General features: G+C 28.5%; 1 protein-coding gene across 3 annotated transcripts in view; it reads right to left on the reverse strand.

The window, feature by feature from the left end:
• LOC142324565 (tyrosine-protein phosphatase non-receptor type 13-like) overlaps positions 1 to 26,838 on the reverse strand; it is a 232,591-nt gene that overhangs the window by 153,724 nt on the left and 52,029 nt on the right. Inside the window, exon 1 of one of the 3 annotated variants that reach the window (XM_075365424.1) lies at positions 10,687 to 10,719. The exons of the other annotated variants lie outside the window; for them this stretch is intronic. The gene's annotated coding sequence lies outside the window, so the exon portion shown is untranslated. Of the gene's footprint in view, positions 1 to 10,686; positions 10,720 to 26,838 lie in introns of those variants that run through there. 3 annotated transcript variants of the gene reach the window in all.

The raw sequence follows: 26,838 nt of genomic DNA on the forward strand, positions 1-26,838 counted from the left end.
AGTTTCCTCGCTGTATATTTGTTTTGTTGTTTTTATATTAATTTTTATTACGGATATAAAACTTCACGAAATGGTCTCTAGACTCAAACGAACAATAAAAACATAATAATGAACGACTAACCTACTCGGTTTTACTTTTTTTCCTTTATATCTAAGGTGATACGGGACCTATCGACCTCAGTAAATGCTTTCTGAAACATAATTCATTTTTAATGATTTATATAAAAATGGAACAAGTTAATGTAGTCACGTAGATAGTAAAAGCAGTCATTACTTCACATAAAACATTATATAATCTAATGTAAACAATGTGAAAACATGGAATCAGATGATAAACTGATAACTATTCTTTAAAATAAATAAATAAAAAAAGAAAGATCGATCAACGAAATTCATCTTCAAATTATCAAATAAAAATGTGTTCTAAATACAATTGTTCATTTCTGTTTACTGATTTTCGTTCGAATTTTAAAAATATAACAAAAAGGGGTGTTACATCATTGTTTTGACGTCTATAAGTATTATTAATCAGTATTATAAACTTATCCTTGTGCTAATATTTATCAATGTGTAATTCTCATGAAAATAAAAAAATCCAACCTGTTATCAAACTGAGAAAAAATCTTGTTTTCTTCCAACTCAATAAAATTCTTCGACTTACGAAAAGGACCTCCTTCTACCTAAATGGCCAATTTTAATAAATTACCGAACTAATTAAAAAAGTCTTTCCACTAATTTATAATAAAATTTGAAAAATTTTAAACGACATTTCTATCGATGAATTTTTAAATAATTTTAATTCTAGAAAATTGTTGCGCAAGAACACAGACTTTTCGTTATTTTATTTCATTTCCTTATGAAACGGTATCTGCTCATTCTAAGAAAAACGTTCAATTCACTATACACAATCGACATAACCTCAAATGTTTTCAACTTTCAACAGAGCGTAACTCAATAACGGCACAACCAAGTTTCACGTGTACAACTTCAGATACACTGCTACAACCCACTGGGTTGGCCTAATGGTGAACGCGTCTTCCCAAGTTAACTAACTGATTTGGAAGTCGAGAGTTCTAGCGTTCAAGTTCTAGTAAAGTCAGTTATTTTTACACGGATTTGAACACTAGATCGTAGATACCGGTGTTCTTTGGTGGTTGGGTATCAATTTATCACACATCTCAGGAATGCTCGAACTGAAACTGTACAAGACTACGCTTCATTTACACTCATACATATTACCTTTTAAATAACCTTTTAGTATTATCTAAAAGGTAATTACTGGAGGCTAAACAGGAAAAAGAAAGAAAGGTACACTGTTACGGCATATCTAAAGTTCAATGAAACTGAGCCAGCAGTTTTGAAGATTTTTCGAGTCAAAAACCTTTATACATAGGCTTTTTTATATATTCTATTACTACAGTCGCGGCTTGACCCGCGCTATACGGTTACTTAGGTTTCCCGTCGCGTTCAATTTTTTTTAAATTTTATGTTTTTTAGTCCAGTAACCGGAGACAAATGCAGCCAGTCGCACACCTCTTAAAAACCGAAATTCAAAATAAACTGAAATGGTTTTTATAAATTTATCTGAAGAGCACTTCCAAGCCCAAATCTAATGAATATCTTATAGTCGGAAATGAGAAAAATATGCGATTATTTTTTCAAACTCTTTTATGCTTTTTCACTCTTTTAAGTTAGGAATTTCTACAGATTTAGAAATTAGCTTATTTAGGTTATAAGGTACAATCGCACGACCTGATAAATAGTAACTTAATATTGGAAAATCTGGTAATAAGATGTAATGTTTCAATGAAAACTCACCGATGCCATTTTACATGTGTTGTTTTCGAATTCATATCAATTACTACACAATACCAACAAATTATTATAAAATACTTCCCCCTTTTCCACATTAATCACTTTAGTTATCATTACTTTAGTTATCATTATTAGGAAATTTAGAACGATAAGAAAAACTACATTTCATTAAAATTAAAGATTATTGGAGAGAAAGGAAGTTCTACCCACGTACAATATACCTATATTAATTCCTAAAAAAATAAAAAAACTTTACAAAATTAAAAAGACTTAGTGTAATATATTTAATATTAACTGCAAATAAATATCTTCCATTTATTTATTATTTAAACTTGACTTCTTATGCTGAGACGAATTAGAATACATAATGCAACTTTTACAATATTAGACTAGTTGTTAAGTATAATGCATAATATCATCCCCAAATAAATGATTCTTCTTTTTAATAGATCTTTTTTTTATTTCAACTATTTGTCTTTGGCCACGACATCAAACATTAGAAATTTATACGAAAAATCTACAACAAAAAAAAATAATTTATTCAATTTTTAGATCATTTCCGAAATCGCCTTTTCCTATTCATTTTCCTTTAAATCTAATTTTATTATAATAAAAAATGACAACGGATCAATACATTCTTCGGTTTATATTTCTAAAAAAAAGCAACATAAGTTGTGAAGGGGCTTAAGTGATATGTTTCTTTCTTGTTTTGTTTTTTTACTCCCACTTTATTCATATATATCTTTTTTTAATTGCCTGTAAGTGCTAAAATAATGAGTTAAAAAATTTGTTGGGTATACCAAATAAAGATAACCTCATAACCTAACCTCAACCCTGTAATAAAAACTGTATTAAATCTTCTGCTTTGATAATTTTGCGATTTTTGAAATTAAGAAGGAGGCTGCCTTACTTTTCCGTTGAAAAACGTCTACTCAAAATGCCTTGCGATGGAATGATAAATTCTAAAATCATCAAAAATAAAACTTTTTTTTTTTTTTTAATAGTAAACACGTGAACATATGAAATCGTTCAGATTAATATTTCAGGCCAACGGTAATATGAAATATTTTATACATTGAAATCATTTTTTTCATTGATTTTATTCAAAAGTATAAGAGTAGTTTTAAATTAGCACGTGACGTAACAAATGAAAAATTGAACTTTATCATTATTTTGGTAAACGTTTACCTTTGCACAGGTGCATAAATTTTTATATTGATAACTGTCACTTAACGGTTACACTAAAAGATAAGGAATAAGTGGAAAATCTTTGTAATTTTACTCTGTTTAATGTTTAATGTTTTCCTTTATAAGTACCACCAGATTTGTTGGAATTAAGTCGTTAGTTCACAACGGTCAATGATAAAAATTTTATTTTTAGCTACACAGGTAAAAATGAGTATTCTAAAAAAGAAATTTCAAGATCGTATGAGAAATTAAATTTAAACGTATTCAAACGGTAATCGTGTTTATCAAAAAGGTTTTTGCATTAGATTTACACTGCAGTACATTAAATTAATTATTACAACAGATTATTTTTGTTTTAAATAGAAAGCATAAGAAGTAACAGTGTATGGAATGCACGCTAAAATTTCATTACGATAACATAACATAATTTTAAGTCTGTGTTGTAAAAGAAAGTGAATTAGACGATTCATTTATGTGAAAGCAATCTATTAACGTTTTAAATAATAAAGCTATAACATTTAAATAAAATAAAACCATAATGAATTTAAGCGATAACGATAAGGACATGAAAAGAAATAACGTTAAGTTTATATGAAAGATTAATTGGAGCGTAGCTACATACATAACCAACAAAAACAGAAGAACCAAGTTATCATATTAAAAAAAAAAATACAAAAAAAACCATTATTTTAAGTCAAATTCTCATACGTTACTGTTAAAAACAAGTAAAATAATATAATAATAATAATAATTTATAGTTATATTTGAGAAAGCTTTTTAATGAGTTAAAAAGCAAATAATTTAAAACAAAGAAGAAATGATCTTAATATGTTTTACACTAACTAATTTTGCGAGAAAAAGAGAGAAAGAGAAGGAAAATTATGATTCCTTCTCTTATTCCTTCTTTAATGTAAGAAGAGGAAGGAAGAACAAAGAAAATGTGTGAGGAAGAAAGAATGAAAAGAGAGATGTCAAGATGGTGCGGTCTTATTGCACTCACGGAGTTAGCGTTCTGTTCTACCACTAACACGAAAACCGTCGAGAGTCGACTTTTGCAAAACAACATTACGTAAGTGTGACGTTTCAGAACAAAACATTCGAAAAGACAGACAGTCAGGTAACTTAACAAACAAGTAAATAACAAAAGATTTAACCGACTCTTCTTTTCTTCCTATAAAATGAAGGATAAAACATCTTTCCCTTCACAGAACAAATTTTAAATTAATTTAATAGTTTTCAACAGTAACTGAATTAAATTTATTCCAATAAACCAGTTTTTACGCCCTTTTTAATGAGGATTAATAAAAGGAAAATATTTCCGCAAGGCGATGGTCTTATGGAATTTTTCGGATACATCTGATCAAATTTCAAGTATTCATTTCACGTGTTCATTTTAAAAGAAAAATATATAATTTTTATATTACGAAGTACGAAGTTTTACATAAAAATAACGTACAGAATATTCTGAACAAACAAAAAATATGTTCAGAATTTTTACGTTATACTTCTTTTAAAAAAAATGTATCGAAGGAAAAATCTAAAATAACATTTCAGTAACTTATTGCCTTAAAATAATAGCTTTACTTTACAGCAGATAAATCGAAGTTGACAAAAATAGAATCCCCTAGCCGGTTTTCAGCTGCTTATCCTCAATATTACATTTGTCGAAGCGTTATTCTACAAAACAACTTTGTAAATCTTACTTAAATGAGTAAAGTAAGACTTTACTTTAAGTCTTAAAGTAAAGACTTTCACTTTTTTCGACACTTTTTTCGAGAAAAAAATCAATATGTAAATTTAATCATAAATTAAAATAAAATAATAAAGAAACATTTGCAAACAAAGATTTAAACTGAGATGCATATTTCTATTCTTACTATTAAATTAAGAAGAATTAGTAAATATAAAACAAAACTAAAAAAAATAATAAAAAAATTATATTAAAAAAAAGAAATGGTAACAGTTAAATAAAAATCAATTTTCACTAAATATTATAAATAAAACGTAACTAACTTGTGATTAATAACTAGCTTAAACAAAGTGAACAAAAAAGGTAAAATATAGTAATTTCAGTTCTTTTTTTAAAATTTGCCATAGTCGGTGCCAAACTAATAACTAACTCCTTCAACTTATAAACCTTATAAAATCTTAATTTTATGCCGACTTCAAAAACTCAATATTTGAATAAAAAAAAATCTTTACATTTTAGTTTTGAGAGCAGTTTTTTAAAGTTTGTTTTATTATTAATATTAAAAAAAAACGGTGTTAAATACTTTTTTTATTTGAAATTTGGCCAGGTAAACCTTTGCCTGATTAAAAACAAGAAAAGCAATTCACAGAAATGCAGCGAAGAATTATCAACGTAACAGAGCGTAAGCTAAGGCTCTCAGTAACGAGAAAATAAGATCAAGTATTTAGAGAAATAAGACCACTTTTTGCTTTTCAACAAGATTTCCCACATTTTTTGGCGTAAAAATAATTTGAATAAAAAAATTATATCTCGCTACTTTTGACACTGACGACAAAAAATAAACAATATCAAATCGGTCTGTGAAAGAAATACAATTTATCGTGTAAAAATTCGACAAACAGTTGTTTTTATTGACTTATTTTTTAATTAACACACGAAAAAATCTTTTTTACGATATTTCGTAAGTACTGCTTACGTATACATAAAACTTAATTTTTATTCATTATTAATATTGTTTATTGTTTTTTAATATTAATTTATTTTCCTTAGTTTTACATGAAATTTTAATATATATATTAAAACTAGCATGGCCCCATTCCGGCTTCGCCATCGATATCAATGCGGCTTCAACCGGAATATTTTTAAAATAACTAATTTATTTAAAAATAAAAATTATTTAATCAAGAATACTGTTTTCAGATTTTCATTAAATCTTCATTGCGCCATTTAATGAAAATTATGGCAATTTTTTTTTTTTGTGGTGCTACAATAAATAAGCTATTGCGTGAAATAAAAATAAAATTTTCCGCGACAGAAACAGTCCTCTCTTAAGTCAATGCCTGTCAAACTTCAACTATTGTCCTTGACACATTATTCGTCATTTTTAGCATTCCCGTCGCGGCTTCGCCCGCGCTATATTCCTTTAAACTGGGAATTTCAATCCTTTCCTAGTGTACATTTATACCGCAAGAAGAACATGTATACAAATTTTAATAAATTCATCTTCAGCAGTTTTTGCTGGGCGTTGTGAATCTATCAAGTCAGGACAAGTTACTTTATAGAAACCCATATGTTTTAGATAAATGTTTCTTGAGGATTCTTCTCTTTAAAATTAAATTTCAAAAACCGCATAGATTTAGCTCCTTCTTTTCGAAAATTTATTAAAAAAATACGAACAATTTTTTTAGAAGGTAATAACTATTTAAGGAACAAAACTAAATAAAATGAAAACATAATTATGTTTTCATATCATTAAAAAAGTAATAAATTTCAGTTCCCAATGTAACAAAGCGCTTGATATTTATAGCAAGAATACTACTATAAAAATAAATTTCAGGGAGTTTTTTTAAAACTATAATAGCAATAAACAACTAACGAATCATTAGTAGTCGGATAAAACAACGTTGGTATTGAACGAGTGAGTAGATTTACAACTCGGTTACTTACCTCATGAAAGGTGTATTAGAGAGATAAATGGAAGAGACAAATTACAAAAAATAACACCTCAATTTATTCCTTACAGAGACGTTTGCTTTAGTAAAGGCATTGTCAATGCTGCTTACCGTAAAAACAATAAAATACAATAGAAACACACATAATAACTTTTTAAAACTACTATATAGTATTCAAAATTTTATAACCACAAATATTTAACAGATCAGTTTACAGATTCGATTTCCACTATTATGTTTTCTCTTTAAACAAAATTTCTAAAAATAAGACACGACTTATCTTTACTTTTAACATTTTATGGCCCCCCCTTACAGCGCTACCAATAAATTCAACCATTAAAATGTTATAAAGCTATAATACATTTTTTCAAAATATTGTTTACTAAAGCTTAAAATAATCTTATTAAATAATAAATTTAACTACAACATTAAAAGAAAAGTACAACACCGTGCAACAACGCTGGTTCGTTGGACATTCCTATTCCATTGGAAATGGACTGTTAAACTTCCTACATAAATTTTCAACAATTGTAATGGTTAATTTTTGGGAAAAAGTAAAATATTATTTATTATTATAAACAAAATTATTATAATAAAATAATGCTATTATAAAACAACGAATTTAATTTATTAGTTTAAATTTGTTTTCTTACTTTTATTTACTTCAAAAGTAAAAACTAAACATATTTTTAATCATTTTAGAGTACCAGAAGTGTGAAAGTCTTCGGACAAGGCGTGTTCACAAAGAAAGATTGGTACAGTCATGGGTTTTATGGGGTCGAAGCTTCATTAAATATAATTACAGTACAATAACATGTAATTATAATAAAGTAATATTAAATTAAAACATCAAATCTGGTTAAATCAGTCTTGATTTCTTCTGATTTTGGGTCTAGCTTGACCCAAATTTTGTTTTATTCTCAAACCCAAATTTTACTCAAAATTTATTTTGTCTCTTGTATTATGCATCAGCAAACTATGAGAAGGAAAATATATCTTATCGTTATTAATCTTACAAATGATAAAAACTGTCAACAATAAATCATAACTGAATTAATAACACTGGTGAACATATTTTTGTCTCACGAGTACTAACAGGTGTACTTTATGCAGTTTTTTATCCTGTTTTCAAATATGTATTCGGAATTTCTCCATAGCCCACAATTTTTTGTTAAAACGTTTTTTCGTCCATTTGTTCACCGTCAAGTAGTCAAGTAAAAGCTTCTAGAGCATTGTAAATATGATGGAACTCAATGAGCTAACTCAAAGGGTAGTGTTGCTACTGTTACGCAAGTTCAGACGTGTACAAACGCGATCTAGTGTAGCATACATTCATCAGAACGATGCAGTTGTGAGATGTAGTAAACAAATAAACACATCATTGTGAGTGCTTTGTGTGTCTCAATTATTGTGTATTACATATTTACAACTCTATTTATTTTAATTAGTCGTTAGTACAAAATGCCTAGTTTGTTTAAATTATGCTAACAATTTTTGTTATGTATATGGTGAAGTTCCTAGGTATATGCTCAAATTCCTAAGGTGAAACCTTACTTTATTAGTAAAAAAAAGTTATGAACTTTATTTTGGGTGTAAAGTCGGGGACCAGACAAGGGCCTGGGCCCCACATATCTGTTGTTTATCGTGTTCTAGGCTTCTCGCTGCATGGAAAAATGCCACATGCCATTTGCTATCCCTATGATTTGGAGGGAACCAAAAGATCACTCTCCGACTGTTATTTCTGCTTAACAAACATTAAAGGGATGAAAAACAAAACATACAAAACATCAAAAATCAAAACATACAGTGGTGGACCCTAACTTGCAATCTGCAATAAGACCTGTTCCACACTGCCAAAAATTGCCCATACCAAAGCCTCCAGAACATGTGACATTAGATGAAGAGAGCTCAGAGTCTGATGGAAGTGAGGGAGAAAATGAAACAGATTCTGGTGATACAACTTTTGAACAAAGCAGTTCATCTGAGTTTCATTTACTGACTCAAGAAAATTTTAACTATCTCATACGAGATTTAAAGTTATCCAAAAAACAGTCTGAAATTCTTGCTTCACGGCTAAAAGGGTGGAACCTTCTTCAAAAGAATATAAAGATATGTACTTATCGCAATCGTCATTCTAAATTTAAAGTCTATTTTTCTGAAGAAAATGGCTTACTATTTTGTAATGACATTTCTTCTCTTATGGAGACACTTTGTAATGAACATAACCCAACAGAATGGCGCTTGTTCATTGATTCCTCTAAAGCTAGTCTAAAAGCTGTGCTTCTGCATAATGGCAATAAATTCCCGTCAGTACCTGTGGCTCACTCTCCTAGTATGAAAGAAACATATGAAAACTTAAAATTTTTATTATAAAAGATTCAATATGGAGTGTATGAATGAAATATTTGTGGTGATTAAATTAATTGCACTTATTCTTGGTCTGCAGCTTGGCTACTGAAAGTACTGTTGGTTTTGTGTGATTGAGACAGCAGGAACAGAAAAAACCATTTCATAAGAAAAGAATGGCCTAAAAGCGAATCACTCATTCCTGAACAGAAAAATATGAAACATGACCCTATGTGTAATCCTAAAAATGTGTATCTACCTCCGTTACATATCAAACTAGGATTAATGAAGAGTTTCGTCAAGGCCATGGACAATACTCCTGGTTTCATGTACTTAAACAGAAGTTTCCTAAAATTAGTGATGCAAAAATCTAAGAAGCAATATTTGTGGGTCCACAAATACGACCACTGATGCATGATGAGAAATTTGAGGAACTGTGAATCCACTGGCGAAAGCAACTTGGCAAACATTCAAAAATGTTCCTCAGAGTTTTTTGGGAAATCGAAAGGCGGAAAATTACCGTGATATTGTCAACGATCTTACAACATCTTATAAAAATTTGGGTTGTAACACGTCATTAAAACAACACTTCTGCAATCGCACCTAGATTTCTTTCCGGAAAATCTTGGCAAAATGAGAAACACGGAGAACACTTTCATCAGGAGATTTCAGCTATGGAAAAGAGGTATCAAGGCAAATGGAATCCTAATATGCTGGCCGATTATTTTTGGATCATCATGAGGGATGCTCCACAGGCGAAATATAGCAGAAAATCATCATTTCTTATTTTCTAGGCGAGTCAATTTTTTGAATGTTGTGTAGTTAAGAATGCAGAAAGTATTAAAATGTTTGAAATTATAAATGCCTGTCTCTCGGAAACCTTGCACGACGGGGAAAAACCGATATCATATTTGAATTCAGGAGAAAAAAATATTATCAGAATCACAAAATTTTCTTCCTGAGACAAAAAAAAAATCTTTGTTGCTCTCCAGTGTAATAAAATCCCCGACAGGAATAATATACTTGTACACACGGTAATGAACAATTTGGGAATTTTGAAAACCTGAATACTGCATCATTTCAGGACAGAAACAGTTTTTAATTTGTTCTTTAATCCATTTAACTGTTTTTTGTTAAGGGTATAACGCTTATAAAACCTTAAGTGTAAATGGCACCTGTCAGCTTTCTCTGAAAGTAATGCTGTTCATTTTACAGCAGACCCGTGTCATCAGTTTTTAAGTAATCCAGATATTAAATACGATCGTCTATGACAGTACCAGTCATTGAAAACAAATATATAAACATATGTCGTTTTAATTATAAATCTACTTCACACAAAAAGGTCCTTTAGGAAAACAATACTGGTCTTAGTTAGTTATATTTATATAACATATTTGAGATAGTCAGTTCAATACTTTGGACGGAAATATATTGCTTCAGCCTAAGTAGAGATTTCTTCGATCTCCTGAGGGCTGGTGAATATTTAATATTCACCATTGCTTTATTCAGATAGTACAACGTATTCATATTATAATCGTAGTCTTTTCGAAATTTAACCATTTAGTTAGATTAAGTAATAAAATCCGTTGAAAATTGTACCTACAAAAGCTAATGTTAAATGCTAATAGATAATGTTGTATCTTTGGAATTATTAAAATTAAACAAAATTAAGTAGAAATTAAGTTTATTGCTTACCAAATTACTACAATTGTTATCCAAAAATATTACCTGAAAAAAGAAAACTGTATTAAAAATCATACCCATGTGAGCACACAAAATGAAAATTACATTTTTTTCTACATTCTAATCATGCTTTAATAAAACATAATTTCTTAGAGTATAATTTCAAACAAATAATCGAATGACCATACTAATATATTTTTGCAAGATGGAGACACAGGAGCGGATTGAAAACGTGTTTTAAGCCTGTTAATAAAACATATTTTTTATTCGGTGTACAATAACGTATAGTTTCGAATTCCATATAAATTAAAATCACTATTCACATTGCTTCGTTACTGAAAATTTGTTTGTATCAATAATAATAACATAGATATTCATTTTAAAATATATTCTAGAAATTATAATGTGTTATAAATATAAACTTAACCTATATAAATTCACCTACTTTAATTTCTAAGCGAAAAAATAACACATACAAAATAAATCCAGAATGCATACGTAGATATTGTTTTAAAAAGTAACAGTTCATTTTTGTTTGTAAATGTTTACTTAGTTTTGTATAGATAGTTTAATAGTAGAAGATAAAAATAATATTCAACTTTTAATCAGTTACAGTGCGTACAATGAAAATAAAAGCTAGTTTGGACAGGGCAGACAGTCGCTGTGTAAGGCATTACATTACTCTTTTCTCGTAACATTAAGCTCATTGAGAAACCGAGTGCAATACAGCGTGTTTTATCTATTTCATAGACAAAAAAAAATCTTTCCACAATTAACTTTTTTATTATAAATTTGTTTAATTTCAGACGAAGATTTATTTAAAAAAATATTTACCGTACTTATAAATATTTCTTACTACACACAATGAAAAAAAGAATGGTTTATTGTATTATTATTATTACAGTCCTTCCATCAAGTGAGTCGTAAAATGAATGACCATTGTATACGAGTAAAGGTTATTAAAATATTCCATTTGAATTATATTTAAATGCCGTTGTTTTAATGGGTATTGTTCATGATGATAAATAATAGGTCTATACCCTACAAATTATAATTTACAATCGTTTTATACGTACTCATAGAATAGCTATGTAATTTTTTCGCTAATATTGTTCACTAATATTCAATCAATACTAATGTTTACTTTTCATTTTCAATAAACTGATTTAGTTCAATTCTTGACTTCTCCCGGTAGGAATGGTATAGTTGTTTCCTTCTATAACGTGTTAGTTAATGTTTCGTGTGTATTAATTAATTTTGTATTTTTTGCGTTTTTTGTTAGTGAATTGTTTTTGCAATGGCAGAATTTAAGTCCATAGTTAAGAATAAAAAGCTCCGTAGTCAAGCTCGTGAAATATTTAATAATGCATACGATTTTATGAAGGAAGAAGCTATAAAGTTAGAAAATTAGAAGTGACAAACATTTAATACCCATTCAAAAATATGAAGAAAGGGCTGCTGCAACGCGCGTGGGATTTCAAGATAACAAGTTCAAAAACTTCGAAAAGAAAAGCAGGGTCTTCTTAAATGTAAATCGCAGTCGTGTTCATTCAGCACACCAAAAAATATAACCAATTTCACGCAAAACATAATGAATTGTCTATATTAAATAAATTACGTGAAGAACTTCAAGAGTGTTCAATTTGAAGGTTCTAGAGCTACAGAAGCAGCTATTCTAAAAGAGTTGAGATTTAAGTGGTATAAAACTAATAACAATAAGAGACTTTTGATTGAGAAAGAAGACTTCCGGTGGAAGAGGATAGAATATTTAAGAAAAATGACTGATTTCAGAAAAGAAGACTCTGATTGTTTATTTGGACGAATCGTACATTATAACGTCACATTCGACGACAAAATCGTGGTCGGATAACAGTGGTGCAGGAGTAAAAAGGGCCGATTAATAAAGGTGATTACAATCCACGCTGGAAGAGAATTGGGGTTCATTCCAATTGGAAAACGAGTTCAAAAATTGATGATTGTCATGACTACGTCAACAAAAATTTCATGCAGTGAGCATCTGAAATATTAATTCCGTTTTCTCCCCCCCCCCGCACAATCGATGGTTGTCGATAATGCGCCATACCACAATTCACTTCTAGAGAAGCCTCTGAATTCAAATAATAGGAAAATTAGCATAAACTTAGGAATGTGTTAAGTAGGAATGGGTTTTCTTGATTAGAAAAGAATAATATTCTGTTTAATAAAGCAATGTTAAAATCAAAATTGTATGACATAACTAAATTACAAAGAGATTGCAAAATAAAGTACCATTTTGAGGAACTATTAAAAAATCACAGGCATCAAGTTCGGCGACTTCTACTTCTACTTCGGGAAATCATCCCGATTTAAATCCGATCGAAATGGTACGGTCGGCTCTGAGATGTTGGTAGTAATAACACAACATTTTTTAAAGTCAGATATTAAAAAATTAGCTGAGAAAAAATGAATGAAATGAATACGGATGATTGGAAAACATTTGCGAAGATGTAAAAGAGGCTGAAACTGAGTATAAGAAGATGGAATCGCTAATCGATGAAATGACGGTCAAATTTATCATACATCTAGACCGTAGTAGTGAAAGTAACTGTTCCGATGAAGACAGAGAAGATGGTGAACTTGCACAAAAACACTTGTACAGTGTTAATATAAAGTACAATCAACAATGAAAACAATCGTACAAAAAAAAAGAATTTGAAAAATATAAATAACAAAAAATTCTAAATATTGTACAAAAACGAATTGTACATCTAATTTAGTATAATGACGGATAAAATATACATTCAAGCACTAGTTCAGGTTTTTTTAGTTTAAATAAATTAAAATTCTTGTTTTTGTAATCTCTATTTATTCAATTAATAATTCTAATTACAATAATAACCTCTAATTACCTAATAATGAATTATAACTAATAAAACATGAAATCGGTATTAAATTAAACATGCATAAATAAAAGTACAATGATTACTGTTGTCCTATTAGATGGGTGTAAATGTTTTCAGTTTCGACGGTAATGCAGTCTCGACCTCTTCAACACAAGCTATCATTTTCATTGTACACACTGTATGTTTGTTTCATTCGGTTCTATTATGTGACGTCATTCCCCATTCCAACGAAAGAAATTAACCCGTCGGATTGTTTTGTTCCTATACCGTTCCTGGAAGAGACATCACATCCACTTGGCTCTATAATGATTATCACGTTTTTAATGATTAAAATCATTTTAAAATGTCACACGCGTTTTTGAGTAGTCCATTTTATTTAATTATTTTTTTAAAATATTACTTTTCTAAATTAAAAATCTCGGTATCCGTAAGTTTGTACCGAAATATCAATTAGGGTAAGTAAAATATTTTCTTTATAACCTTAATTTCATGTAAAAAAAAAATATTTTTCTCTAACTGCCAATAAGCAAAGCGGTTTACAATTTTCGAATATTGCTTACGGAATTGCATATCATTATTTCGCATAAGGCACAACTAAATTTTAATAAATAAATGAAAAAATGGTGACATACAATCAGGATGTATTTTTTAATACCGTAATCAAATAAATATAAATATTTAATTTTTTTTTTTAAAAGACACAACAATCTCACAGTTTATTTGAAAGAATAGCTCCATACTTTTTAAAATTAACTTTAATTTTTTTAACATAAAAACAGTAGAATTGATAATGTTTTTAACATTCATCTCTTTTTACAAAATCAAAATTCTTATTTATTTCTTACAGCTCATCTCATTTTTTTTTTACATTTCTATAACTTTTATACATATAAATAGACATGAAATTATTTACTTAATACGTAACGTATAACTTACTGTACATTGAAATACATTAACGACATTCTAAAATTAAATTATTGTCTTTCTTGTTTTCCAAAATTTTAGGAAGTTTTTTCTTTATGTATGAAATCTCTTTATATATACAATTTTATTTTTAATACATTTTTCTGTATAAATTCTTTTAAAATATTGTTCATTTTTATGTTTGGATATTTTTAATATCTATTTACCACTACATCTTTTCATATATATATATATATATATATATATGGTCAGGGGTCCACCGCCTGGACCCCCGAGCACAGGTCGGCACAGGCAAACTCTGGGTCCACGGGGCCTAGCCCAGGGTCTTGTCAGGGGGACGTCATCCCCTAAATTCCCGCACAACTCGCTTCGGTCGCCATTTCAGTCTAGGTAGAGAGCTCCACCCCCTGGACCCCTGCACTGTTATTTACCCTCATGGTCGTACGAGTAATACTGATAAATAATAAAGACGTTATAGAAACTTGAAAAAGAGACTAAATTACAAAACACAGAATAGTAATACTATAGTAATAAAGTATACACCTACGACGACGAATTATTCATAATTTATTTCTGTTCCCATGGTGGCAGCAATATAATAATGAAGTAAAAGGATTAACCTTTTTTTTCTTTAATGAATATCCTTAACTTACAACTTTATCCCCAAGGGAGCTAGGGCCTCGGTCTGTGGTTTAAAAGCTTTCCTGGGATAATGTAAATCGGGGTGTCATGCAAATTAAAATGCGATCGCTCGATTGGTTCTCTTGTGAAGCAAGAACAGAGAAACAGACAAACCTTCAGGCTTTACATATAAGAAGATATTCGAGTGTTTTAAACAGAAATACATTAAGCCGTGTAAGAACAATAAATAAATCAATAAATCTGTGAAAGAAAAATTTGCGACAGCCAACATCCCCTGACCACGAGCCTAAAGATAAATAAACCACAGAACATACGTGGAGTCTTGATTTGAAGTAATCTTTAGAGAAAAAAAAACAACCAAAAATTTCCCATAATGAACTCAAAAAAAATATTTTATAAAATTATCATAAAAAAAAATAAATAAGATTTTTTTTAATTTCAGACAGTTTCTGTTTTACATGCAAATGTATATCTACTTAAAATATTCAATTAAATAATGATAAAACGTAGTTCGAATTGCTAACAGAGAACTAAAATTCAACAAAAGTTAGAATTTGTATGTTCACATCATGAAATGTTTGTAAGATTAAATTTTATAACATGAATAGAGTATCATCATAGACAGAACAGTGGATTTCTTTTTCCGTTTTATATATGTATATACCAGCGGCCAAATTTTATTACACTGATTTGCAATGGGGAAAACTGAATGCAGATTGAAAAGAAAAGGCAGTACTCATATCCAACTACTCACCTCTAAGATACTGTATAAGAAAACGTTTCTATCGATAATGCAAATATTATAGTACATCTATCAAATCATCGACAAACTAAAAGTATAAAAATACATTTGTGTATTACAATAAACTTTTTCATTACTAAAATAATGAGAAAAAATATTTTAATTTTTTATTTTCAAAAATGATAGATGTAATTTTTTTGAGTAAATTAAATTACGCAATGTTGTATCACAACGACTAACTCGGCTTGGGAATATAAGATAATGAAATTATATTTATTATTTAACTACTGATTCGGTCTTTTTTTTCTATTTCAAAAAATATTCTTAAATGTGCTTGATTTTTATTTGTAATTACCACTACTTTCCATTGTTCAATTGACATCACAGTTGATTTAATCGGGTTTTAGGTTTTTATTAATAAATATATCGACAAATTACAACCTAACATCAACCAGTTAGGTTGTAATGTCACATACGTTTTACTCCTAAATTATTATAAAATTATCTACATTTATACAGTACATTATCTAATACTGAGATTTAATGTAATTTTTCAAACATTCGTAAAATTATTATTAATTAAAATTAATAGTAAGGTAGTAAATGGAATATGCATTTATACGACAAAGCGAAATTAAGTTAAAAAAAAAAAAAAAATTTGTCATTCTTTACAAGAAAGCACGAAAGGGAATTAAGATTTAAAAATTAATTTTTTATTTTGGAGTCTTGGTCTTTCCTGTTATGATAACGCAATACGAGAAGTTCGGATACGGGAGTTTTAAATATAGATTATTTTTTTACAATTTATATTAAAAAAAAAAAGTTATAAAAATGGCAGTAATGTTTCGTTCCTTAACCTTCCCGTTATTTATAAAAACTTAAATTTTAACCTTCATCCAGGTATAAATATTACAACTATGATCATCCTTACAAACTTATTTATATAAAAAAACAATAAAAACTGTAAAATTAGGACAGACTCCAATGCAAAGTAGTTACTCCTACATTGTTAAATGTACCTCATAGTTAACAATGTAGAACGGCAGGAAATTGTTTCTAACCACGTCCTAATTAGAGAAAAATAATTTTACAAATTACTAGTTAAAATCTGGAACAAAAAACTGAACAAATGTATTTTAAAACCCCTTATTCTCAAGGATGAGGTAAGTATTCCCTTTTAACTCTGATACATTATTTTTTTCTGTTACTTTCAATCCACGATTTATCACCCCCTTCAAATCTACCCATTCTGAGATTATCATTTTACGGAGCATCCCGTCCATATCCTATTTCCATGAAAAAAAGATTCTATATGAGTATATATATATAGTCCGCAAAAAAAAGTTAAACCATTAAAATACAGGATCCAAATGGAGACCAATTCTGAACGCAACAGCTTTTTACAAAGATTTAGTTAACTGAAATCGCCAACCCGAAAATATCTGAAGTAGAAAAAATTTATTTTAGGATTACTTTTTATCGATACATTACTATCATTTAATTTTAACAGCCGGAAAATAAAAATATTTTCAAATTAAATTAAAAGGGAAAACAGAAATTTAAAAATATTATATTTTAACATTAATTGTTGAATCCTGCCAAGGTTTCTATTTATCCTTTTTTCTGTTTTTCATAAAAAAAAAAAATTACATCAGAGCTTTTTATACAGCTTCTTTAACGAATTATTTGACCTACTAATGTTTATAATTTTCTTTGTTTTTCTATAATTTTCTTTCTTATTTTTTCTTTATTTATATATTTATTTTACATAGTCTTTATTTTATGTTACCATTTTCTTACATTTTAGGCACTTATTTATTTATACATTTAATAATAATAATAAATTATTAATAATAAATAATCGACGCTTTCTCTGGCTGCAAAACAACTTTGCAACACTATCATATATGAAACCGAGTAAAGATAGATTATAAGATTTAAACAATGTTCTTACAATTTTGAACGATGTTTTTCAATTTTTTTCTTTTACACGACGCCGTGGATTGGTATTTGGAAAAGTATGGTTTATCTTTTGAACGACTAGTTCATTGGACAAAGAATGTTTCTCGCATTTAATCAATTCACCGACAAAATGATTATCGTTTGTGAACTATCTAAAAAAAAGTAATAAAAGAGAAAAACTGAAGACAAAATCGAGACTTTTTTTAACATTCACCATCCCTTATTTTTGTGATCCATTACAGCAATTAAAATCACACGCATATGTTCTTCACTTATCAAGTATTCCTTTTGCCAGAATAAAAAAGTACTGTTTTACTTAATTCAACAATTTTTACAAATTACAACCAAAGCTTTGAAAGAACAATTGAAAAGACAAATCTAATATATAACATAAGTAACCCGCAAGCTGAAACTTCGTTTTCTAATTAATTCAATAAATCCGGCATCGAACCGCGTATTTTGCGTAGGCAGCAATTTGATTCATTATTAAAAAGGGCCAAACCTGAAATTAGATTTCAGTTTCGGGGTGGGGAGCGCCCTCATTTGGCAGCCACCTTAAAAATAAGGATTTAATCAGATTTCCGTTTAACTTGAAAACTACGCATAACTTCCACAAAAATTTTATAAATAACTTTTTTGTAGATAATAATATTACCTACAACTTTTATTAATAATTGTTTGTTGTAATTTTTATAATAAAAAATTTATTAACAAAACTAAATCTAAAATTAAGGGATGAGTGCTTTTAAAACATAATTTTTTCTCTATACGAGTATAATGAAAAATTTACATCAGGCCTTTTTTAGCGAATAATTTGATCTACTAATGTTTATAATATTCTTTATTTTTTCTTTGGTTTTCTTTCTTTTTTTTGTATTTATTTACATATTCTTTATTTTATGTTACTATTTTCTTATATTTTAGGCACTTATTTATTTATATATTTAATTATAAGTATTAATAGAAGTAATTAATAATAATAAATAATCGACGCTTTCTCTGGCTGCGAAACAACTTCAGTAACTTACAACATGGGTAAACTGAAATTTCTTTCGACTTTTGAAAAATGTTTTCAATTACCATCTACAGTAGAGCTCTCTCTAAACGACCAAGTCGATCCAAATCTACTGAGCCTGGTAGGTGAACGGTTTTTCATCGCTGTATATAATGGAGGTAAATCGAAAAAATCAACCGATGCGTTTTGTTATAAACGGTTCACAAAATCAGTTATTAAATCCAAATTCAATTTATCTTCGCTTCCAGAAAGTGATTAATCTAGATTCAATGAGAGTTTATAATTAGTTCAAACTTGGATCGGACGATTCAAGGACCCTGAATTGTGTAGTTGGAAGAAAACCCCTCGGACATTTCTACCAATACAGTGCACCAAGACATCTCTAGAATTATTGAAGTTAATAGTTATGTTTTGCAAGTGAAAAAAAGTGTGGATATCGAAAAGCAGGATTGAAATGCTCAGTCATCTGTCATTGTAACGGTGAAATCTGTGAAAATGTTGTAGAGATTTTGAATTTGTTAGATGAAGAAGAAATAGCAAATGACTCGCCTTCATTATTACCAGAAAATATTGTGATGACGTTTCACATGAAGAAGAAATTGAAACTGATACTGATTGGAAGTATTTACTGAGAGATAACAAGTATTTTCGACGATCTGCTCACGGAATTTGAACCACAACCTGGCCCAGGCTAGAATAATTGATCGAGAGACGATTTGTGGATTAAGCCTACAGAGGATATGAAATAAAAAATAATCGCTGCCTAAGACTATACCTCAAGGGTGGTGTGGAAATAAGTTTAATAAAAAATCATACTATATAAACATTTAGTATATATTATAAATACAGACCATATATGTAAATAATAATATAATTAATATAAATTATTAGTAGGTACAATAATTTATAAATCAATATACATTAAAATATTATTTATAATTAAATATATACATTAATAAGTATGTAAAATATAAGAAAATAATAACATAAAATAAAGAGTATGTAAAATAAATATAAAGGATAGAGAAAATACAAAAAAAAAGAAAAATAAAGGAAAAAGCTCTTCATAAAATTTTTGTGGGGTTATAATTTTCAAGATACAACGAAAAACTGATTAAACCTTTATTTTCAAGATGGCGGCCGAATGGGGGCGCCCCCCACCACGAAAGCTATAATTTAAATTCAGGTTTGACCCTTTTACATGATTAAAAGAAAACGATGCCTACTCAAAATGCACGGTTGGAGTTTTTTTAACGCCGGATTTACTGTGCTAAATGGAAAATAATGGTTTCACACTAATCTAATACCCAACTAATTTTGTATTTTAAAATCGGATAAGACTATTTATAGATAGGTATATTGATGCCAGAAAAGTCATACTCAAAGGAATTCTTTATTAATAAAATCAACCACAATCTTAAAAAGATTCTAATTTTTATTTTTTATTTTTTTTAATTGTAATTCTTTTATTGGAGCAAATTGTTTTGTATCTTCCACTTCATGTAAAAAAATACCAATCTTTTTCAAATATAAATCAATTAATACGAACTTCAACATTCTCTTCTGGCTTCTGATTTTAAAAATGTATGTTTTTTTCTTTATATCTGAATGAAAGCGTTCTTAGCAGATGGAAACTCACTTTTACTGTATTTTTTAGTTCCTCTATCACAACTAATTTTATTACATAAATCCTTATATGTCTAAACAAATTATACCACATAAAACTCTGTAAAAATTATTTTCTTTTAAATAATTCTCAATAAATACTGTTTTATTTATGTGTTTTTGAAATTTAATCTATCATAAAAGCAATAACACAACTTCGTATTACTTACTCATCACTTCATTTAAACTTTCAAGGTGTGTGTGTATGCGCCCGCGTGTGTGTTAATTCAGTTCAGCGAGTAAATACAACTAAGAATACATTAAAAAAAGATGGTAATGTTATATTTTCTTTGTCGATTTTCTTGATAAACATTAGCTAATTTTGTGGATAATCACAAATTTTTAATAATTACGATTGAAAATGTTTTTTTTTTTTTTTTTACGGAGAAAAGTTCATTTTGATTCGATATATAAGAATGGAGACAAAAATAATTTTCATAAGATTTACTGTAACTTAATCGAAGTTTGAAATTTGATGAAATAAATTCTGGGTATGTATTTTTTCTTATAATAATTTACCAATGTTATGTGGTTTGTAATTTGTTCGATTTTATATATATACGCTGATAAAATGTTTTTCTACATTTCAGTAATAATACGAACGATATGCGTCTTTAATGTTTAACATAGTAGTAGCAAAAAGTAATAAAAGTTTAATTTGAAATGTCTTTATTTATTTTTACCAACTATTTTTTTTATTTTTTATAAAATTTATACCATACAAGCCTAGGCATTTTATTTCGTTAGTCAAATTATATTAAAGAAGCTCACCAATAAATAGATTTCTAATTAGTATTTACTATTTTGTATATGAATTGTTTTTTGTATATTGTGGCCTTCAAAGTAAAGAAAAAACACCGTTGAACAAATTCGAAATAGTTGAAACGCCCGTGAGTCCAGTAAAGACAGATCAGAACCTTATACTTCATTTACAATTGTTCCGCTCTTTCAGAACACTCTGCTTCTTTTTCTTTACTTTTATTTGAATTGTAACCTTAATTTAACAAACCAGTAATCACGAACTTAATTTATAAAAGAACTCCTTTTATGCAAATACTCGTATCATGCTTTACAGCCACGAAACGAAAACAAATTTTGTTTATTTGTATTATTCAACCGAGATAGAAAAGAATAAAGATTGTTTCAAGAATGTACTCTACGAATACGAACAATACAATTCAAAGAGAAAATCTTGAAGTATATTGTGCACATCAAAGAAGTACGAGGAAAGTAGTAAAATCATATATAACAAAGCATCATTTGGGAAAAAATGTATTTTGTTTAAATTTAATGAAACCGGCAAAAATACGAAAACTTGTTTATATGTAGCCAAAAAAGAGAAGAAAATGAGAACGTATGTGCACAAGTAACCATATCGTTAACTGAAACAAAATAAAGTACCACATGGAAATCTTTATGCTCCACGGTAAATTGTAGTTTCTATTTTGCGTAGAAACTCCATTCCATAAAAGAAAAAATATACTATTTCCACTAGCAATAAAACTTGTAAGAGAGTAGTAATATTCAAACAGCACCCCACCATTATAAGACTGAACAAGTGTATCTTCCTTCAAAAAGAGGAACTGCAAAATAGATGCATAAGTTTCATACGACTATCAATATTTCGAAAATAGTTAGAAAATACTGTAGTAAAATTGATTACAAGTGTAATATCTGCAAACGTGTAAAGCATTTTCACCTTAAACAAAATATCTTAAATGGAATAATAATGGCACCGGTCTACAGTATTACTTACGTACATCAATTCACGGTTTCATTTTACAATATTTTATCTTAGGACAAATATAGAACAATATCAAGCATTATGACTTTCAACTTTATTTAAATAAGTGAAGTAAATAAATAAATAAATTCATTAATTAATTAAAATAAATAATAATTATTTAAATAAGTGAATTGAAATAAGTCCTCTACTGATATAATACATATCAAGCGCTGTTTCTCACATACGGAGCAATAACCCAATATTTACATTACCTGTTCTAATATTTATGACTGACGCATTTAAAGTATCTCATTTATATATAAATGTTTCAATTCCGAATTGTTCTAAGAGTGTTAATATTCAATAATTGCTGTCTAATAACAGTAAACATGTCGCTACTATCACCACCCTTATCGATTATCACCAGCACTTAAGCCGATAAAGAAATGCTGATATGCAACAGTATATTCAGTTAAAAAACCGGACAGAAACCACTTCACTACCCACTTTTTCTGACAATCCTTCATGAAATGCTTGTTATTCCTTAAGTAGGATATGAACATAAAAATATAAATTTATACAGAGCGCTTTAAATTTACCATTTTAGAATATAGTAACCATTTAATTTAAAATAATGTTTAATTAAGATTCCTATTACATAGTTCCCTTTAGCAACTGAACAATCGAAGGAAACAAACAACTCAATGCTTCAGCTTGTTTTCACGAAAAGAAAACATAAGGAATACTTATCAAGGTAGTTTGTTTTTTTAATTCTTTTATTAAAAGCCTATAAAAAATGTATAAGTAAAAATTTTGAATTAAAGAAATGCTTTCATTTTTAAAAAAAAATGAACTTAATGTTACGTACATTTTTTATAGCAATAATTGAATGATAAAAACTAAATGTTTTAGGAAAAACGGAAGCAGCTTAATTTAGTGTGAACTCAAAAGTAGCATCTGCATTCCAATTTTTTTCATAATGTACCTCTCCACATGAATTTAAAAAAAAAATCTATATCCTGAGTTTGCAAGACCGCTCTGTTTAACTAATAAATAAACCAAAACAGATGATGGCTAGTTGTCAGAATTGAAGAACCAATAATGTTAAAATTTGACTGGTAAAGATTACCCTTGATCAGTCGCGACTTAGCATACAAAAAGACTAACGTTTAACATGTACACCACTCTGTTTCTTACCTTTTATAAAAATAAGAATTAAAAAAAAATCAGCACTTTAGAAGATAGTTAAGAATATGCATGATACAGATCCAAAATCAATCTGTTACAGATTCACTATTATTGAAAGCAATTATGGACAAACGACCCAGAAAATCCCATGTGAATAAAATATTGTCGTGTGTTCGCGGTTCGATAACGATATTGAGACTAACAAACGTAAATATTCCTTGCAAATACAATTTATTACTCTAAAAATATACATATATATTTATATATATATATAAAATATACAAATACTAACTCAAATTAAAAAAAACAAAATTGATTTAATAACAATTAAATTATAAATGCCAAAATTCAGTCCGATTTACTAAAAACTTCATGACTAATAGAAACTAATATAGCATTAACAATAAGATAACAACAGAAAAAAATGAAGTTCATGCAATTCACTTTCTACAAGTATTATTATTTTTACTATTTACAAAAGAACTATCCTACACTTTATGAATGAATAGAATACTATCACGTTCATTCCTATATACAAATAACTCACCGAAAAGCGTATTGCTTTCAAGCAATGCCCATAATGGAATACTCGTGACGCAGTCTTCAGTCGTTGTTAATAAACACTTATTGTTATAGCTTTTATCGCTCGCTACATCGAACTCGGGACTTGCAAAACAGCAGACAGTCTGCTGGTCCCCAGCACAAGTTATACCTACTCGGCTGCAGTTATAAGTATCCGACTCGTCGTTTTAATTATTCAAGCGCAATAATTTTTATTGTCCGCCCCTTCTACGTTCTTCTAAGAGTACTTTTCTAGAAAGAATCCCTTTGTCATTACTTTCAGATTCTTCTTTCTTTATTTTCTCTCCCTTTCTTCTTACTGGAAGAACTGATTCCGTTACAATATAATGTTGAATTATAATTCTTATCATATCTAGCAAAAAAATCTATAAAGACGATTAGGTAATATTATTTTAAAGCAAACATTTAACCTGTACACAAAGCTCCATTAAGAAATTTGATCTACAAAGACAAAAAATAACAACCTTTTTATTTATCATCTTTTTACATTCCTGGCATAGCTCTAGAGCTATGCTACAAGAAGGAAGTAACGTAATCAGTCAAAACACGGAGTATGGACATTTTTATTGCATTTCTCGACATTTCATGACCCAGGAACCCCAAAATAAAAAAAAAAATAACTGGGGAGTAATGTTCGTACGTACGTGTGTTGACGAGTTTGAAAATGAATAACTTTTGACTGGATAAACCGATCTTGATGAAATTCAGCACAGAGACTCGTGTAATTGGGGAAATTTGTTGATAAAAGTTTGAAGTCAATATCTAGGGAATGTCGGTAGATAGTTTCAAAGAAACTATAACAAACATAATCCAACTTTATATTATCTTAGTACATGCGTGCATACTTATCTTACCATTTCAAAAAAAATTTGCACCCAAATTCTCTCCCTTCCACAAAAATAAAAATAAAAACTATAGTTTTATTTATTGGATATTTTTCAACCGAATCTTTTTTATGTCTCCCAAAAGATTGCAGTATTGTAAATGATCCAATAAAAATACGTTGACAATATTGGGGGTGGGGAAGCCGATTAAAATTTAAAATTATCGATTTTTTAATATTAAAATTTTTTTCATACATCATTATCTTTTGACTGTATAAAATTAATAACCAATTTCAGGGAAGTATAACTATATTGTCAGTTATTTTTTAAGGAATATATCAAACTGGTTTATTGATGTAAGACATCAGACCATAACCAACTGAGCCATAATGTTCCTTAAGAACCCCTTATCATATGTTTCTTATCAAACGACTTACTTATGGTTCCACTTAAGGAGCCGATTGTAAACATACTGTTGAACAAAAAATAATTTAAATAATGCTCTAAATCTAACTTTCATTTCAAGTGAAAAAAAAAATATATATATATTTTTGTTACAACACACACATGTACAATTTAACGTATACGTTTACACAACATTCATTTAACTTAAAACTACGGAAAGGAAGGAGTATGTACATTAAAAGAAAGAGAGATAAAGATATAAAAAAAGGAAAGTTAAAAACGAATGTATAAGCGATCAATAGTTATATTTTTAGGTTATTCACAGAAAAAAGTTTCCTTATAAATCTACACAATTGTACGCACAGATATGTATTAGATGTCATTATATTTTTCTGAAGCACAACAATTCTAATAAGCCAGATTATTGGATGTCATAAATCTCAGCTTACAACCAACACACATTAACTGTTATTTTCTCACTTGGATTATGCAGACGTGGCCTATACAGTAATCTACATTAGATTCATGTTTTATTCGTATAAATTTCATTTTGTTTCTTTATTAAACTAGAAGAGAAAAAAATATATATATATGTATAAATTTATACACTATACAGAAAAGGTAATTAAATAGTTCAATATTCCAAAAGAAAGCATTGTAATAGCACAAAAATACTCAAAACTGAAACAAGGCAGGCTTATTAAAGTGACTTAGCTAAATATCCTTTCAACCGTATATTAAAGATTTTAATATACGATCGTTTTAGGTTGGCATATACTTTCTGCAATGACTAAGAAATCATTTACTTAAACATCTTTCGAATTTATTTAAAACGGTAGCCTACAATAGTTTTATAATATATTACTGCATCAATTACAGCAGATTGTTCGATCATTTAAATAACAGCCTTTAACATCTACAACCTAAGATTGGACAAAATTAATCGTAGCTGAGGTTACACGTACAAGGAAAAATATCACACAATTACACATACAAAATAGTTAACCTGAGAAGCAGATCGTACTAACATAAGAAAACTACATTGGTTTTAATTTTCAAGGACGTGAATTTCATTTAATAAACCAAATAGAAATTATTTATTAAGAAATAGGTAAATAATTAATGACTGTATCAGTCATAGTCTTGAAAGAAATATTTTTGAAGTTATATCTTAAAAAAAACTAGAGGAAAATGTTGTTTTTATATCATGTTAAAAGTTTTTCTTTTGGTGCTTATTTTTAAAGTTTGAATTTATTTCACGAAAATCTACAGAAAATATAGCAAATTACGTAAAAAAGATATTTCTTTTTCACCTCATTACCCAATAATACAATTTGTACGCTCCATAATTTCGTTATGAAATTTTTTTACGAAAGGAGTATTCTTAAACATTTAACACAGATTTATCTTGCATGTAAGTTTTTTATAAATTGGCCATGTCCTTTTTCAATGGCAACACCATTTATTAATTTTTCAACAATATTAAACAGCTTTGTACATAATCATGTGTTTAAACAGAAGTATTACCGTACGTTCAAATTAAAAAAAAAACAAAAACCGAGTGATAAGAGTAATCATGGAACGAAGAATTCTCATTAAAATGAGGG

This window comes from Lycorma delicatula, chromosome 1, assembly GCF_047948215.1.
Source record: "Lycorma delicatula isolate Av1 chromosome 1, ASM4794821v1, whole genome shotgun sequence".
Lineage (NCBI taxonomy): Eukaryota > Metazoa > Arthropoda > Insecta > Hemiptera > Fulgoridae > Lycorma > Lycorma delicatula.